A 16,280-nucleotide genomic window follows, 5' to 3' on the forward strand; every position below is an offset into this window, starting at 1 on the left:
TATGGGGCCTCCCTGGTGGCCTAGGGGTGAAGCCTCAACATTATCACCACTATGGCCTGAGTTCTGAGTTCGATCCCCAGTCAGGGAGCTGACCCACATGGCGCAGCAGACCTCTCCTGTCTCACCCTCTGCTCCCCTCAGCAGTGTATTTCAGTAGATCTGCCTGTTCTGCTGCTCACTCTGTCTCTGGTGGATCCTCTCATCCCCCTATACCTCTAGCCTACACCCTAGTTCTTCAATGCTAAAAATATAAAATAAAGACTGCTCAGAGGAAAAGTGGTTTAAAAATTGTGGATGATATAATCACCACCTCGGGGAGTTGCCAGTTATACTGAGAAGGAGCCATTGCACGCTTACTGGGGATTGCTAGGACAGTGGGAGACACAGGAGTTTCCTCTCTGAAAGGACAATATCTCATTTTGTCCATTTTTCTTGACACTGCTGCATCTTACACTTGCCTGAAATACTGCTGACAGTCTGTCCTCTTGGATTTTCCCCCTTTATGAAATCAGTACCTTGGTGTCTACATGCTCATTCTCTGTCAGCTGGTGTTTCTTCCTACTTCTCTGACCCCGGAGTTGACTTCCCCTTGACTTTTGTCCTGACTAGGAAAATATCAAGCAGCATTACCTATGGTCCTTTCTGTAGCTCAACACATCTACCTTCCTCCTCCCTGCTTGTGTTAAAAGAGAAGTGTCCTGTTATAGGGCAGGGAGAGGGGCACCCCAGAACCCCCAAACCTGCTGGCTCTAAATAAGTTCTGCCACCCACCATATCAAGACAATACATATGAACCTTTAATGGAAAAGAACATTAATACAATGAGTGTGTGATACAGACAAGACAAAGAATATAGTTTCCAAATCAAGCACCCAAAGTTACCCATCCTCCCATGGGTAAAAGTCCATTCAAACGGGATTGGCTCAAAGCAAGGCCCGAAAGCCTGACACAAGTCTAAAGCACCTCCCATTGGGGACCCATAGAAAAGGGTCAGAAAGAAACAAGTCTGGGAGGAAAAGAGCATAATCAAAATCAAGATAAAAGCTGCCATTGTTGGGCCTCCCTGATGGTGCAGGACTTAAAGACAGTGCTATCAAGCTATCGCCAGCCACTGCAGCAGTAGTTCAATCCAGTCACTGCAGCACGGGTTCGATCCTACCTGGCCAGGGAGCAACACACATGACACAGTAGACCTCTCCTGCCTCATCCACTGCTCCACTCAGCTGTGTATTTCAGTAGATCTGCCTGTTCTGCTCCCCACTTTCTCTGGTGAATCCCCTCCCACCCTGCACCTCTGGCTTACACCCCAGTTCTTGTATGCATGAATAAATGAATCTTTAAAAAAACAAAGCTGCCATTGTTAACCTCCCCACGGGTCTCTCACCCACATCTGTTTCAACCAGTGCAGGACTTACATGCAAATGCAGCTTCTTCACATGTCTCTCTGCCCCATGTGCCTCCTCCAGGGCTCCTTCTGGCTCCCCATCTCGCTTCCTTCCTTCTCAGTCTCCTCTCCAGCTTCTTCTCCTTCCTGCTCAGCTCCACCATCCCTTGGGTGGGGCAGGGAACCTGGAACCTCCCCTTTTCCTGGGGACCACCTGTTACATTTCCTGTCTTCCCATTTCATCTGGATCTCACTTCCACCCTTACCTCCCCTGGCTCTAGTACCTGACATCTGACACCAACAAGCAGACCATTAATTTTATCTGAACTTAATCTTAGGCCAAACAGGGATTCTAGGTAATTGTATGATTATAGTCAGAGTAATCACACATGCTGGTTTTCCTGGGACAGTCCCTGTTTTACCTTTGTCCTGGTGTGTAATAGCATATCCTTTCATCTCAAAAGTGTCCAGTTTGGATAACAAATTATATGAGTATTGTACTATGATATTGTGATTTGTAGACTGAAATATATTTCTCAAATATATCTGGTCTTTATCCACAATTCTGGCTCATGGCTCCCTTTGGAATTTCTTAAGTGTGGAGAGTGTTAAAGGTGTCTCCTGTTACATTAGTGAAGGTAACTTTTGGAAAATACCTGAGTATACAAGACGGTTACTAGAGAAACCAACCTGAATAGAAATTGGAACTTCCTGTACCACCACCCTGGCCTTCAGGGAGAAGAGGGGACCCAGAGATTGAGTTTGGTTGCTGATAGCCAATGAGTAACTCAGCCTTGCCTATGTAATGAAGCCTCATATAAGTCTAAGAGGCGGTCTTCAGAGAGCTTCCCAGTTGGTGAAGTTGTGAAGATTTGGGGGAAGAGCGGCACACATGGAGGGGGGCATGGAAGCTCAGTGCCTTTCTCCCACACCTGTCCTGTGCACCTCTTCCAATGGGTCATTGATTTGTACCTTTTTTTTTTTTTAAAGATTTATTTATTTATGCATACAAGAGCTGGGGATAGGCCAGAGGTATGGGGATGAACGGATTCACCAGAGACAGAGTGGGGAACAGAACAGGCAGACTGACTGAAATACACTGCTGAGGGGAGCAGCGGGCAAGTCAAGAGAGGTCTGCTGCAGCATGTGGGTAGCTCCCTGGCCGGGGATCAAACTTGTGCTGCAGAGGCTGCAGATAGCTTCATAGGTTGCATCTTAACCCCTTGAGCCACCAGGGAGGCCCCTGATTTGTACCTTTAATATCCTGTTGGAGACACCGCCCCCTCCAAACCTGCAGTTCTGAGACAGAAGGGTCATTGAGGTGGTGACTGGAACGCAGGTCAGCATGGGCTGGAAAGCTGGCCTGTGTACAGATTATGATGTCCTTCCTTGGATCAGCAAAACTGAGCGTGAGAGAAGAACAATTTGATTATGCAGAACCTTGGCAATGAATGTGTGTCAGAACAATACCGAATACCCAGAAACAAGAAAATGAATCATGGTTCTGTAGTTCTGTTTATCCTGTATCCTACTTTGTAATCACACTGTGCTTTCTTGTACCTGCTAACAAGTCTGTGGTGTGCTGAGGAGAGCAGAGCAGATCTTGAATCTCTCCCAGCTGCCCTCCCAAACTTCTCAAGACCCATGCCCTGTCCTTTTGCCTGGGCTATCTGTGACAAGTGGCGCCCAAACAGGAACTTGAACCCTGGACCCGCAGATTGGATTTGGGTCTCAGTAAGTAGTTGGGCAATCCTGGGGCAGATTTTAGGTTGAGACTGGCTGCGAAGGGAATTCTAAGGTTGAGAAACAAACAGGGCAGAAATGAGAAGTGAAAACGTTTAAACAGCCTGGTAAAAGGCCCACAGACTCAAAGTCTGCGGCATTTTCAATTCAGTATTTCCTATCTTCTTTTTCTTCCAAATCAGCCTGGTTATAGGCCCCACAGACCCAGTGTCTGCAACAAAGCACTAAAAAGCTGTTTTTAGTTGTGACTTTCCTTTCTCTCTTAGAAACAAGGGTAATAATATCACCTCCCTTCAGAAAAATTATAAAGAACAACTTAGAGCTCCTCCACTAACCCAGGTATATGATGTGTCTGATAAAGAACTCTCTCTTTATAAAGACAACTTGTCTCTTTTTAAAGATAATTAAAACCTCTTGTACAGAATTCCTCAAGAAAAAAATCTTAAATTTAAAAATTTGGGAAAATTCAAGAAGACACTTACGAAGAGACTTAGAGGCAACCCTGTCTCTCATTTTAAATCATGGAATTTAAGTAATTCAGCTATTCAGTCACTAGATGAAAAAGTTTTTAATCCAAAAGAGCCAGGCCATGACCCAGCCAGTTGCTTGTCCTCCTCCCCTTCCTGTGCCACCACTACAGCAGGGGTGCAGCCGAGACCCAAAAGCGAGATAACTATCTCCAACAGATTTTGAGCCACTCATAAAACAATATTTCATGAAAAACAATCAAAGGGAGAAATGCTTCAAGCTTTTCCGGTTATCTGAGGAGGAGGCCAGGGTCCCCAACACTAGGGTTTTGCCATTTGCTGTTTTTAAGAAATTTAAAGTATTTCTAAAAATGATAATCAAAGTTCATTTACAAAAATTTTGTTAAGGTTATCGGATGTGGGTATAATAGGACTACATGAGACCCAAAGAATCTTCTCACAACAGTACCAACCCACTGGGGCAGGCTGGTAGGGGACTGCCCCTGGTCTCAACAAGCAGCTACCTGGACCTTGGCTCCAGCATTAGAATCATTGACATGTCTCTTCTGCCTTCCAGCTGTGATAAACTGGACTCTCCTTTTGTCCACCTTGAGATACTATTTTGGGCTGTTCTATAGGTAAAAAATTCCATTTCCCTGTGTTTCCTACAAAATGCTTATTGGTTAAGTAAAAACTTCTAAATTGCTTATTGGGCCTGTAAAAAGTAAAGTTTCTTGTTAAGCTAATTAACATGGTAAAAAATAAAAAGTAAAAATACAACTTTCTGAGCTAAATTCCAAACCTCAGATTTTAATAAAAGTCTAAAAACAAACAAGCTGTAAGATCTTAATCTACCTCTTCTCCTGTCATCAGAAAAAAAGTGATTTTTTTTTATCTTAAAAATGTACTCAGTCTCAGTGAGACAAAACAAATACAGTGTTAAGCCAAGGGATTTAGTCTAAAAAATGCAAACTCAGAAATGTTTTCTTATCTAAAAAAGTTAGTGAAAATTGCTTGACTTTAAAATTGTTGTGGTCTTAAACCCTAGGTCTTTAGTAATTTTTTTTTAATTCATTTATTTATGCATACAAGACTGGGTAATGGTTAAGATTGGATATTTATTCTGTGTAGAGATTTTAGCTTCTATCTCATTAAAAACCACTTTGATATAATAGGGTATTAAAAACTTGGCTAACTGGATGTGTCAAACTTAAACTAAAACCTAAGTTAAAGCCAAAGAGTCACTCTTAATGGTACAAATTTAAGACATGTTTTATCAAAGAATTACAAAAAAACCCTAAAATTTGCTCAATTAATGTTTCCCAGTGTCTTCACAAATATTGGTAACATAACTATGTCTTAAAATTACTACACATGGCCAAAATTTTAAATGAAAATCAAAAGATCACTTTGTCTCTCTTTGTTTTTACCTTCAGAGAACTAATTGTAAATGGCGCCTGTATAAATTCTAATAGTAAAAAGTCCCAAATTTTGAGATCGTGATCCAAAATTTTGATAAACAAAAACTGGTTCAACATTTAATGGTTTACTTTAAAACATGCATGCCTTAAAGTTGCAATACTGGGTATATGAATACTTTGTTTAAATGTGTTTACTTCAAAGGAAGATCATGATATTCAAAAATAGTCATTAATCTGGTCTATGTTAACAAAGATAAATTTTCCCTTTAATATTTATATTAAAACTTCTTTTGACAAAGTCCCTTTCTAAAAAAACTAATCCACTTAACTTTTCACCCTAAGAACCCTAACTTCTTTCCTCCTTTAGCAAACCTATTCAAGATGACATCTAAAACCACATGGATGAGCTAGCTACTTATCCATACTGAGTCTATCACAAGTACATAGGAAATGTATACGATATTAACTCTAATTTTTCTTGTTTTTTATCAATCTGTCTAGTGCTTGCCTTAAAAAGTAACTTGCTTTGTAAAATTTTTCCATTAACAACCCTGCAATTTGAACTTCCCCCAGTCCTAAAAAAACCTAAAGCTACACCTAAAACTTTCAGGTTTACTTTTGTTCCTTATTGTAAAAAACCTAACTTTTTAATGTCATATTAGTACAAAGAGATGATAGTATAACAGCTATTACAATGTCTTACTAAAACCAAAAATGTAATAATCCTAAATAAAAGTGAAGTAAGTGTTTGTTAAAAAAGTATTAAAAATGGTTATTTTTAAGGTCCTAACAGTAAAGTAAAAAAGATGTTAAAGCAAGTATTAAAGGTATGAAAGAAGGAAGAAAAACATTTTTTAAAAAGCAAAAAAACACTTAAAGGTTTACGGATAGTCTCACTCATAGCAGGAATCTAGAAAACTTAAATAAGGGACCAGGAAAATGAATAACTATAAGAAAGTGAAAATCTAAATCAACAAAAACTATGAACCAGAGACACTTTTTGGGGGTGAGGGGCGGGAGGGGAGGGATTGGGGTCAGAATGGGGGGGGTTGAAATTGTATGGGAATATAAAAAAATTTATTGAAAAAAAAAAAACAAAACCTTAAAGGTTTAAAGACAAAACAAAAATAGGTCTAAAGGCTAAAGCAAGTAGATCTGAGAGAAAAATTTTTACAAAGCAAAAAAAAAGTGTTAAAAATGAAAAAGCAAGTGTTAAAAGTCCCTGTTGTTAACTTTGAGCTTCCAATTCAAATGGAGAAATGGTTTCCTCTTCATGAAATACAGACCAAACAGAAAGATATCTGAGAGCTCATTTTGAAACTTCATTTATAGCAACAAAAGGCCAAATATTTTATGGAGTGATTTACTGTATTTCTCACATAAAAAACTGTTTAAGACATTTTAATCTGCACAGACTTGACACAGATGTCCTGTAGGATTACTGAAAAGCTGCTTGCCAGCATTTGTGTTAGCCAGCAAAACAGAAAATAACTTGTAGTAGTTTTATAAGTCATGGAGTGTTATTTAAAATATATCAGATGTATTACTAAAATTGTTGGGCTCTCATAGATGAAGTAAAAATGGGAGTGATATAGATAAACTTATCAGATAAAAATGAAGATTTCATAAATATTGATATTTTTATGATAAATATGCTTAAATTATACAATAGAACGTGTAATGTGGAAATGTTTTTATAGATAATAAAACTTTGCAAACTGTACTTCCACTTAATGAGGGGGAAGGGGAGTTAGTTCCTCCCTGGTGCCAGCCCCAGTGCTTGTTAAATTTGTTGACAAGTCACATTATATTACAATTCTATTCTTTACAACTCAAGCATACGGTATAAATACTGTGTATTTTTATAAAAAGATTTCAGTATCAAGGCTTCAAAAAATGCCATTTACTGCATCCCTTCTGTATAGTGTAACAAGACATAATGTTTAAAATATGGTAAAACTTCAATCTTTCAAAGTGCAACTTTTTTTTTCTCAACTGAAGTGATATATGTAGCTCAACTTAGTTTGTTTGGGGTATAGCTATATAAATGTTGACTCCTGCATTATCTCAAAATATATGTACACAGATGTAAGTTTAAAAGATAAAATTGATGTCCCCGTAACTTTGAAAAAAATACCCTCAAAATTTTATTTATTAATTGTTAAAACTAAATATATAATTTTATAGCTGTTTACCCAGTATTCATTGCAAAGCCAGATTGCTGTCATTGCTTTTGTATTTTTATATTGCAGTTTTTAGAGACCTTTAAATGACATAAAACTTAATATTTGATTAAATATTCAGGTAACAGTTCTGAATTCATGTGGTGCTGGTGGATTATATATAATCTAACTTTTCACAACATTTCTAATGTTATCAAAAATATTTTATGGAGTGATTTTACTGTATTTCTCACATAAAAAACTGTTTAAGATATTTTAATCTTGTGTTTTAAATATCTAGATTTACATTGTAGCTGTATATAAAGCAGTAAAGCAAAAACAATTTAATAAAGAAATAAAATTTAAAAACATTTTATTTCAAAATCATGTAAATTGAGATTGTCAGTTAAGTCTCAGTGTCCTTAAGCTTTTGTTAATCTTATCATCTTTGTATTATTAGGAGACATTTGTCTTTTGTGGATTTGCTGCAAAGTTGGTCATAATTAAATATTTCATTCCCGATTTGCGTGTTTGGGAGGGACTTTTAAAGATGACTATTATTTTGTACATCTAATTTTGAAAAGCAATTATATAATACATGTTCTTGTGATTGCTTAACTTTTTTATTTATATGTTTTTCAAAAATACCACTGTTCTTTGTCATGTTGTAAAGGTTGTTTAAAATTCATTTTCCTAAATTCATGTAGAAATCATGCTTTGAAAATATCAACATTTTATATTAAACATGTTTCCAATTCATCCAAAAAATTTCATATGCTCAAATGACTTGCTAAAAAAATATTTTAGTTAACTTAAATACTAGCAGTGTACCTGTGTGACGCCAAACTTTAGTGCTTTTTTACATAAAAAAATTGAGATTTTCTAAAACTGTTTTCACTAGTTTCCTGTGACAAATTAATGACTGTTTAAATAATCTAAAATCTTGCTCCTCTTTTAGCCTCAGGTTACCAAAAAAAAAAAAAAAAATCTTATCCTATCAGCATTGCTGAGCCTTGTCAAAAAAAAAAAAAAAATATATATATATATATATATAATAAGCTCTAGCCTTAACATCCTTGACTCTAAGTCATTCAGTATTTTGTAGAAATTTGTAAGTTTGTTAATCCTACGACAACTTCCCTAATATAAAAACCTCTAAAATATTACAGTTTTTGTCTTAAAAGGACAACCAAGACTCTTGTCATAAAAGCAGGGACCATATGATTATCTGCCTTCTTCAGGACATAAAACAGGCAATCGTTAAGTCAGTCAATTATAAAAAAACTGAGGAAATTACTCAAAAACAATAAAGCCTTAAATCACAACGTTTAAAAAACAAAAAAGGGGGACTCTAGAGAATAATTTGCCCCATAGGAACAAATATACAAAGCTTGATTTACTTTTAACTTCTTAAATTGCAATTGCTCTGGCCTAACAGCTGTTTAGCAACATATCATTCTTAATTCTTCTGGGCTCATGGCAGTAGAACAACATTTTATCCCAGCAGACCAAGCCTAGGCCCTTGGTCTTGAATCACCACCCATTACACAGACCATCTTGGCTGGGACCTTATAACCTTCAACATGTGGGAGAGGGTATGTTTCTGTCTTATCACCTACAGGGCCACTCAGGGTTCCAGCAAAAGCAATACACCCCTATCAAGAGCTGGCATCAAAGAAGGACTGATTCCACTTTAGAGTTCTAACCATTCACAATACAGCTACCACCTGTGATACCATCTGTATGAGTCAAAAAGAGAAAAGAAGATCCCTTCCCATGGACTGTGCTGGCCTCTGGAACAGCAGATCAAGACTTGATGCCCCTGAGGCTGCTGTTTGCAGACCTGGTGAACATCAACAAGCACTATGGACACTACCAGCTCTATTGTGTTTTGTTGTGATACCATTTAATGTAACTCCTATTTCATGGACTTTAGAGACAAACTATAACAACAATTGGCACAACTACAACAAAAAAAACACAAAATGCCACATTGGCATGTTTAAACAACTTTGCCTATTGGCTAAATCCAACAGAACTGGTTCTCAGGCCTCAATGTTAAAATTTGCATTTTGTTTGGAATAGGTTTATTATTTTTGTTAGTTTTTTCTTGTCATGTTAAAAGCCCTTTGCTGCCATATTCACTGTCAAGAGTGCATTAAAAATCAAAAAAGAGGGAGATGTTGGAGAACCACAGAAGCTGCAATGCTGAGACAGGAGGGTCATTGAGGTCATGACCGGAACTCTGGTCAGCATGGGCTGGAAAGCTGGCCCATGTACAGACCATGATGTCCTCCCATGGATCAGCAAAACTGAGCGTGAGAGAAGAACAATTTGATTATGCAGAACCTTGGCAATGAATGTGTGTGAGAAATATGCTGAATACCCAGAAATAAGAAAATGAATCATTGTTCTGTACTTCTGCTTACCCTGTATCCTACTTAATAATAAAACTGTGCTTTGTTGTTCCTGTAATAAAAGCTGTGGTGTGCTGAAGAGAGCAGAGCAGATCTTGAATCTCTCTCCCCAGCCGCCCTCCCAATCTTCTCAAGACTCATGTCCTGTCCTTTTTCCTCAGCTATCCGTTACAATATCCTTTGTAATAAATTGGTGATCTAGGGCCTCCCCGGTGGTGCAGCGGTTGAGCGCGGGGTTGCAAAGCTGCCCGCAGCCTCTGCAGCACCGGTTCGATGCCCAGCCTCTCCCCGGCCACCAGAGGAGGGTCCCACAGGGCGCTCAGACCTCTCCTGCCGCCCACTGCTCCCCTCAGCAGTGTGCTTCGGTCCTTCTGCCTGCTCTGCTCCCCGTTCTGGCTCTGGTGAATTCTCTCACAGATTTCCTGCGTCTGTGTGCTGTTCTAGCAAATTAATCAAACTTGAGGAGGGAGTCGTGGGGACATCTGATCTGCTGCAGGTGTTTGAAATAGAGGGTGGTCTTGGGTGACTGACACTGTCTCTAGTAGTTAGTGTCAGAAATGAGTTGAATACTTGGAGTCTGAGAACTGCTTGTTGGTGTGGGGCAGTCTCGAGCACTTACACCCCCACTGGAAAGTGAGCAGTAGGACCTCAGCAACTATGCACCTAATTATTATATTTTAGCAACTGCTGGAAACCAAAGACTTTCAGAAAAGTTATATGTCCATTAAGAAATGTTATGGAAATCTTTCTCTTGTTTTACACTGATACTGAGTTAAAGCATATTTAACTTTGTATAATATTTTATAGTCATCTCAACCCCTGGAGGCAGAATTTAACTTCTAGATGGTTGTTTGACTGGCACAGTGATTTTTAAAGTAGTGATAATTTGAATGCTTTTAGAGAGGGTTACTATTTTTCTAACCACACCCTATCACTTCTTGTCTGCCCAGCCCCTGAAGGCATTTAACCTCCTCTCCATTCAGTTTTATTGAGATAATTAACACGCAACACTGTATAAGTTTAAGGTGTACACTGTGATGATTTGACACAAATATATATATGTGTGTGTGTGTGTGTGTGTGTATATATATATATATATATGGTTACCATAATAAGGTTAGTTAACATATCTTTTGCCTCACCACATGTTGTTGTGGCAGTAGTGGTTATATTGAGAACACTAAATACCTTCTCTTATAACAACTTTCAAGAATACAAGACAGTATTGTTAACTATAGTGACTATGCTGTACATGAGGTCACCAGAACTTAGTCATTTTATTACTGGCAGTGTATACCCTTTGACCAACATCTCCACATTTCCCCCACTTCTCAGCCCTTGGAAACCAGCATTCTGCTGTCTTTCCATGAGTGTGGTATTTTTAGATTCCACATATAAATGAGATTATACATTTGTCTTTCTCTGACATTTCACTTATCACAGTGCTGTCAAGGCCCGTCCATGTCCTTGAAAATGGTGGCATTTTCTTCCTTTTTATGACTGAATAATAATATCTCTCTCTCTCACACACACACACACACATAAATCTCACATTTTCTTTATTTTGCATCTGCCAATGAACACTTAGGTTATTTCTAAGTCTTGGCTACTGTGAAAAATATTCCCTCCTTTTGAGGCATCAAATGAGGATCTGCTTGGTTTTACCCCATCCAGAGACCAACAAAGTTGAAATATAAAGAGAAGGCAAGAAAAAAGGAAGAGAAGCAGAGATTATTAGAATCAGCCGTGCAGCAGGATCAGCTGTGGTACTCATTGATATGCTCTGCAGACAATCCCATCAGGTTTTGCCACTGAAGAAACCAACAGCCAATATAGATGCTCTAGAAAACACACACAGCATGAAGAGAAAGGATTCAAAATATTTGCCATTATGAAAGACCACACAGAAGTGACCTAATTCCTTTTTTAATCTCCATCACTGGAGATGCTTTCATCATTAGTGAATTGATGGCAAATACTCCATATCAAAATTTATGAAATTCATTAAAGTGGTGGTGGAAAACAAGTTTATAGTTTAATATGCAATTATTTAAAAGTATTAATACAAATGAGTTGTGAGCTCAAAATAAGAAGCAGTGGGAAAGGAAAAAGGAAATGCTAAGTAATTAAAAGGAAGGAAATAAAAAAATAGCAGGAAATAGCAAAGTTTTAAAAAACATAATCATGATCAAACTAAAACCTTGTTGAAAATAGTAATACTAGTTACTCATCTCTGTGTACATTGATAAGATTAATCCAGAAAAGTGAAGAAATGAATAATTTTAGGATTAAAAATGGGAAATAATTATAGTAGATAGAAAAGGTCATAACAAAACACAATGTATAACTTTACACAAGTTAATCTGAAAATATAAAAAGAAAAAATGTGTGAAGAAAGATATAAATGATAAAAACTGACTCGAGAAAAATAATCTAAAGAAAAAAGATCTAAAATCGTCAATTCCATTTACATAAGTTACACACAAAACTTTTTTTTATATTAGGCAACAAATTCCAGTGGATTCAATGGAAAGGCGACACCTGTCTTATATTATCCCTAACTCACATTATCTCCATCTTATATAAACTAAGTAAGATCCCTAGAATACCAAAAAAAGGACAGCTACCAAATTCTCCAATCAAAGCTAGCACAAGTATAATGCCAAAACCCATCAAGGACAACGCAAGCCAAGAAAATTATAGACCTGTGTTGTTCATTAACATAGGTGTTCAAATCTCAAATAAGATATTCACAAAGTGTGTTCCAATTATCCATATTAAATATGTCCAAAATTTTAATTCTACTTTTAAAAAAGACCAAACTTTAGTTTACAATGTCTTATAATTAGTGATTTGCTATATTTACATATAGTATTGAATTATTTTTCCTTTGTTTCAGGTATCACATCCCTCCACTTTTGTTTCCCTCCCCCTGCCTTATTTTTAAAGATTTATTTATTCACGCATACAAGAGCTGGATTACAGGCCAGAGGTGCGGTAGGTGAGAAGATTTACCAGAGACAGAATTGGGAACAGAACCGGCAGACTGACTGAAATACACTGCTGAGGGGAGTAGCGGGCGAGTCAGGAGAGGTCTGCTGCACCATGTGGGTAGCTCCCTGGCTGCTGGGGATCAAACTCCTATTGCAGAGGTTGCGGATAGCCTCACAATGCTATGCTTAACCCCTTGTGCCACCAGGTAGGCCCAATTTTTTAAATCTTTTTTCATCTGAAATTGTGTGTCTATGTGTCACAAATGGGGTTTATTCAAGGCATGCAAAAATATTTGGCAGAAAAATCTATGGACAAATCCATCACAATATTACATGCTGGTAAAAATAAAATTCAACTTTTATCCTGTATGATGAAAACTCAGCAAAACTTGTGGGAACAATCCCAATCTGCTAAAGGCTTTCTAGTGAAAATCTACCAGAAAATCACACATACTGGAAAAAGCGTAGAACTTAAATTCAACAACAAGACAATAATTATTTAACTTTGTGTCAAATGTCCTTGCTAACAAAAGGAGAAAATGAAGTAAGAGTTTAAGGATTGTAATGTAAATGATCCATTTGTTACTATTTGTAGGTTTCATAGATTTTCTTACAGATAGCTCAGTTATTATAACTAATTAGAGGGTTGCTGATGAAAATCTATACTAGAAATCAATAGAATTTTTACATAGAAATAGCCAATTAGAAAATGCAATGGGAACATCTCTCTTAAATTGTCAAAAAAGAGAGAGAAACCCTAAGGAACCTGTCAAAAGATGAGGAAAAAATGTAATAAAGAATACCTGAATTTAAAATACTTGTTAATTGTCAGAAAAATTAAATGTAGTAACTAAGGTAGAATTTTCCATTTATGGGTATATAAATTCCAATATATAAGGTAAAAACCCATCATTCCAATTAGAATCCAGTTAAGATATTTTTGAATGTATATATAAAACCTGACAGATTCTAAAATCCATATAAAGGGGCTAAGACCTCAAAATAGCTAAGACAAACATAGAAAAGGAACCACAGAAGGTGAAATTGTCCTATCAGTTAGCAGAACTTATTATAAAATTCTAACAATTAAGACAGAGTAGTATTTTTTTTAAGATTCATTTTATTTATTTATGCATACAAGAGCTGGGTGTAGGCCAGAGGTGGTGGTGAGAGGACTCACCAGAGTCAGAGTGGGGAGCAGAACAGTCAGATTGACTGAAATACACTGCTGAGGGGAGCAGTGGATAAGACAGGAGAGGTCTGCTGTGCCATGTGGGTCACCTCCTTGGCCGGGAATCGAACTCTTGCTGCAGTGGTTGGTGATAGCTTGATAGCACCGAGATTTAACCCCTTGCACCACCAGGGAGGCCCAAGACACTGTAGTATTGTCACAAACATAGACAAAACAGTTCAAAGGAACTAAATAGAGAGTCCAGAGCAGGTCATTTCTCACATGGTAACTTGGTCTGTGAGGGAGCATCACAGTTAGAGGGGCAAAAGGATGAACTAGGTCTTGGATGCCTGTGCTAACAGCTTTCCCTGTACAGGAGAGGGGCAGTATGGAGCCACATCTCACCTCACACACACAAATAATTCCAGATGATTTAAAGACTTAAGTTTCACAAGGATTAAAAAATTAGACTAAGTAGATAGATAGCTATTTATCGAGCCATCAAAGAAAGGATTAAAACCCAGTATTTATAAATTAACTCCTATAAATGGATAAATCAAGCAATCTATTAATATACACATTTGAAGTGATCCAAGTACAAATACCTACAAGGTGTTTTTAAGACAGGCAAAGACAGACTTGAAAGATCATAAGGAAAATAAACATTGATAAGACTAGTCAGGTAAGAGGAATCCTGATAAGGGATGTGGGGAGAAGCAACCTCATTATGTTATTAGCACATAAAACTTCAACAGTGTGGCATAAACGTATGATAGACAGGTCACAGAACAGAGTAGAGAGTGAAGAACTGAATGCACCTGGAAATGGAGTGTTTGATGAAGGTGTCCTCTCCAACTGATGTCTGCCTAAATTATATTGGGACTAGACAGACACTTAGAAAAAAAGAAATCAAATTCATTCCCTATACCTTAAACTGGGATACATTTCAAGCACAGCAGGTATGTGGCTGTGGGGACAAATACATTCCCCTAACTGTTAATTTGAGTCCAAAGAGCAAAGCTTATCTTTTTTAACTACAGGCCAGAGTAATTATTCCTTGAACATGCAAATTAACTGATTTCCTTGAACATGCAAATTAACTCTCTGAAAGGATAAGGATCTATTATCATTGGTTGCTTCTAAGGAAGTAGTAAGGTAAATGGTTTTCGGTTTTTTCTGCCCTCCTGCCATTAGGATGCCCTGCCTGATGGGGCACCTGTATTTTGTTACATTGTCATAAGTTGTGTTATTTAGCTCTGTGGGCCATGACCACAGTATTGAGAGAAAAGAACAGAAGCCCAGAGGGAAGACTTGCTGAGGGCGTAAGAGGCCTACCAGCCTCCTGGCCCCGCTCCCCACCCCCACCCCTTCCTGCCTGGTGCCTGGTTGCTGCACTACATGTTAATGCCCAATAAAAGCCTGAGAAAGCCACCAAGGGCTCTGGGACTCCTTTATCCATCTGGTCTGCTCGAATTACAGAAAACTTGTTCAGTGGGTATCCTGGCACTACCTGGTTGATTGGGGAATTGGGGTGGTAGAGACCTTTCATTGTATACGTTTTTACATTTTTTTACTTTTTAACTTTGTAAATACATTGTATTTTCAAAACTAAGCAAAAAATGGACAGTGATTGAACTGGATAGTTACAGAGCAATAAAATAAAGTGACCAATAAACATATGAAAACAGTAATCATAAAAATGCAAATTAGAGTAAGATACCACTTTATACCACAAATTTAAAAGTCTGGAATATCAGTTGTGGCAAAAGACATGGGGAAATGAGGATGCTTATGCTCTGAAGGTAAGTTTGTGATTACAGCAATTTGTTAGTTTAGTTGAGTTAAAATTGCATAACTTTATTTCAAGGTTATATAGTAATGATGGTAATAATGGAAGTAGTACTAATAACAAAAACTAATGCTGGGCCTCCTGGTGGCTCAAGGGGTTAAGCACAGCACTGTGAAGCTATCTGCAGCACGAATTCCATCCCCTGCCAGCCAGGGAGCTACCCACATGGCACAGCAGACCTCTCCTGTCTTGCCCATTTCTCCCCTCAGCAGTGTATTTCAGTGGATCTGCCTGTTATGTTCCCCACTCTGTCTCTGGTGAATCCTCTCACACTCAACCAACATACCTCTGGCCTGTACCCCAGTTCTTGTATGCACAAATAAATAAATCTTAAAAAAAAAAACTAATGCTATCGAATATATTTGTTTCCACATAAATGTAACGAAGTATAAACACGTGACCTGGAAGGCTACCCACCAAATCTATGATTGTATTTGCTTCTAGAGAGAGAAAGAGGGATGAAATTAAGAGAACTGAACAGAAGGAACCTCAAATTTACCTATAACATTTCATTTTATTTTAAAAAATCTGAAGCAAATATGACAAAATGTTTACATTTGTTAATTCTAGGTTATGGTTACAAGCAAAACAAAAAATATACAATGGAGATAAGCATTTTCAAAGTAACCTTAAATTCTAAAATTGAAAAAAGTTCAAGCTTCCAACTACTTAG

The sequence above is a fragment of the Talpa occidentalis genome, unplaced genomic scaffold (genome assembly GCF_014898055.3).
Source record: "Talpa occidentalis isolate TD23 unplaced genomic scaffold, MPIMG_talOcc4v2.1 talOcc4.2, whole genome shotgun sequence".
NCBI lineage: Eukaryota > Metazoa > Chordata > Mammalia > Eulipotyphla > Talpidae > Talpa > Talpa occidentalis.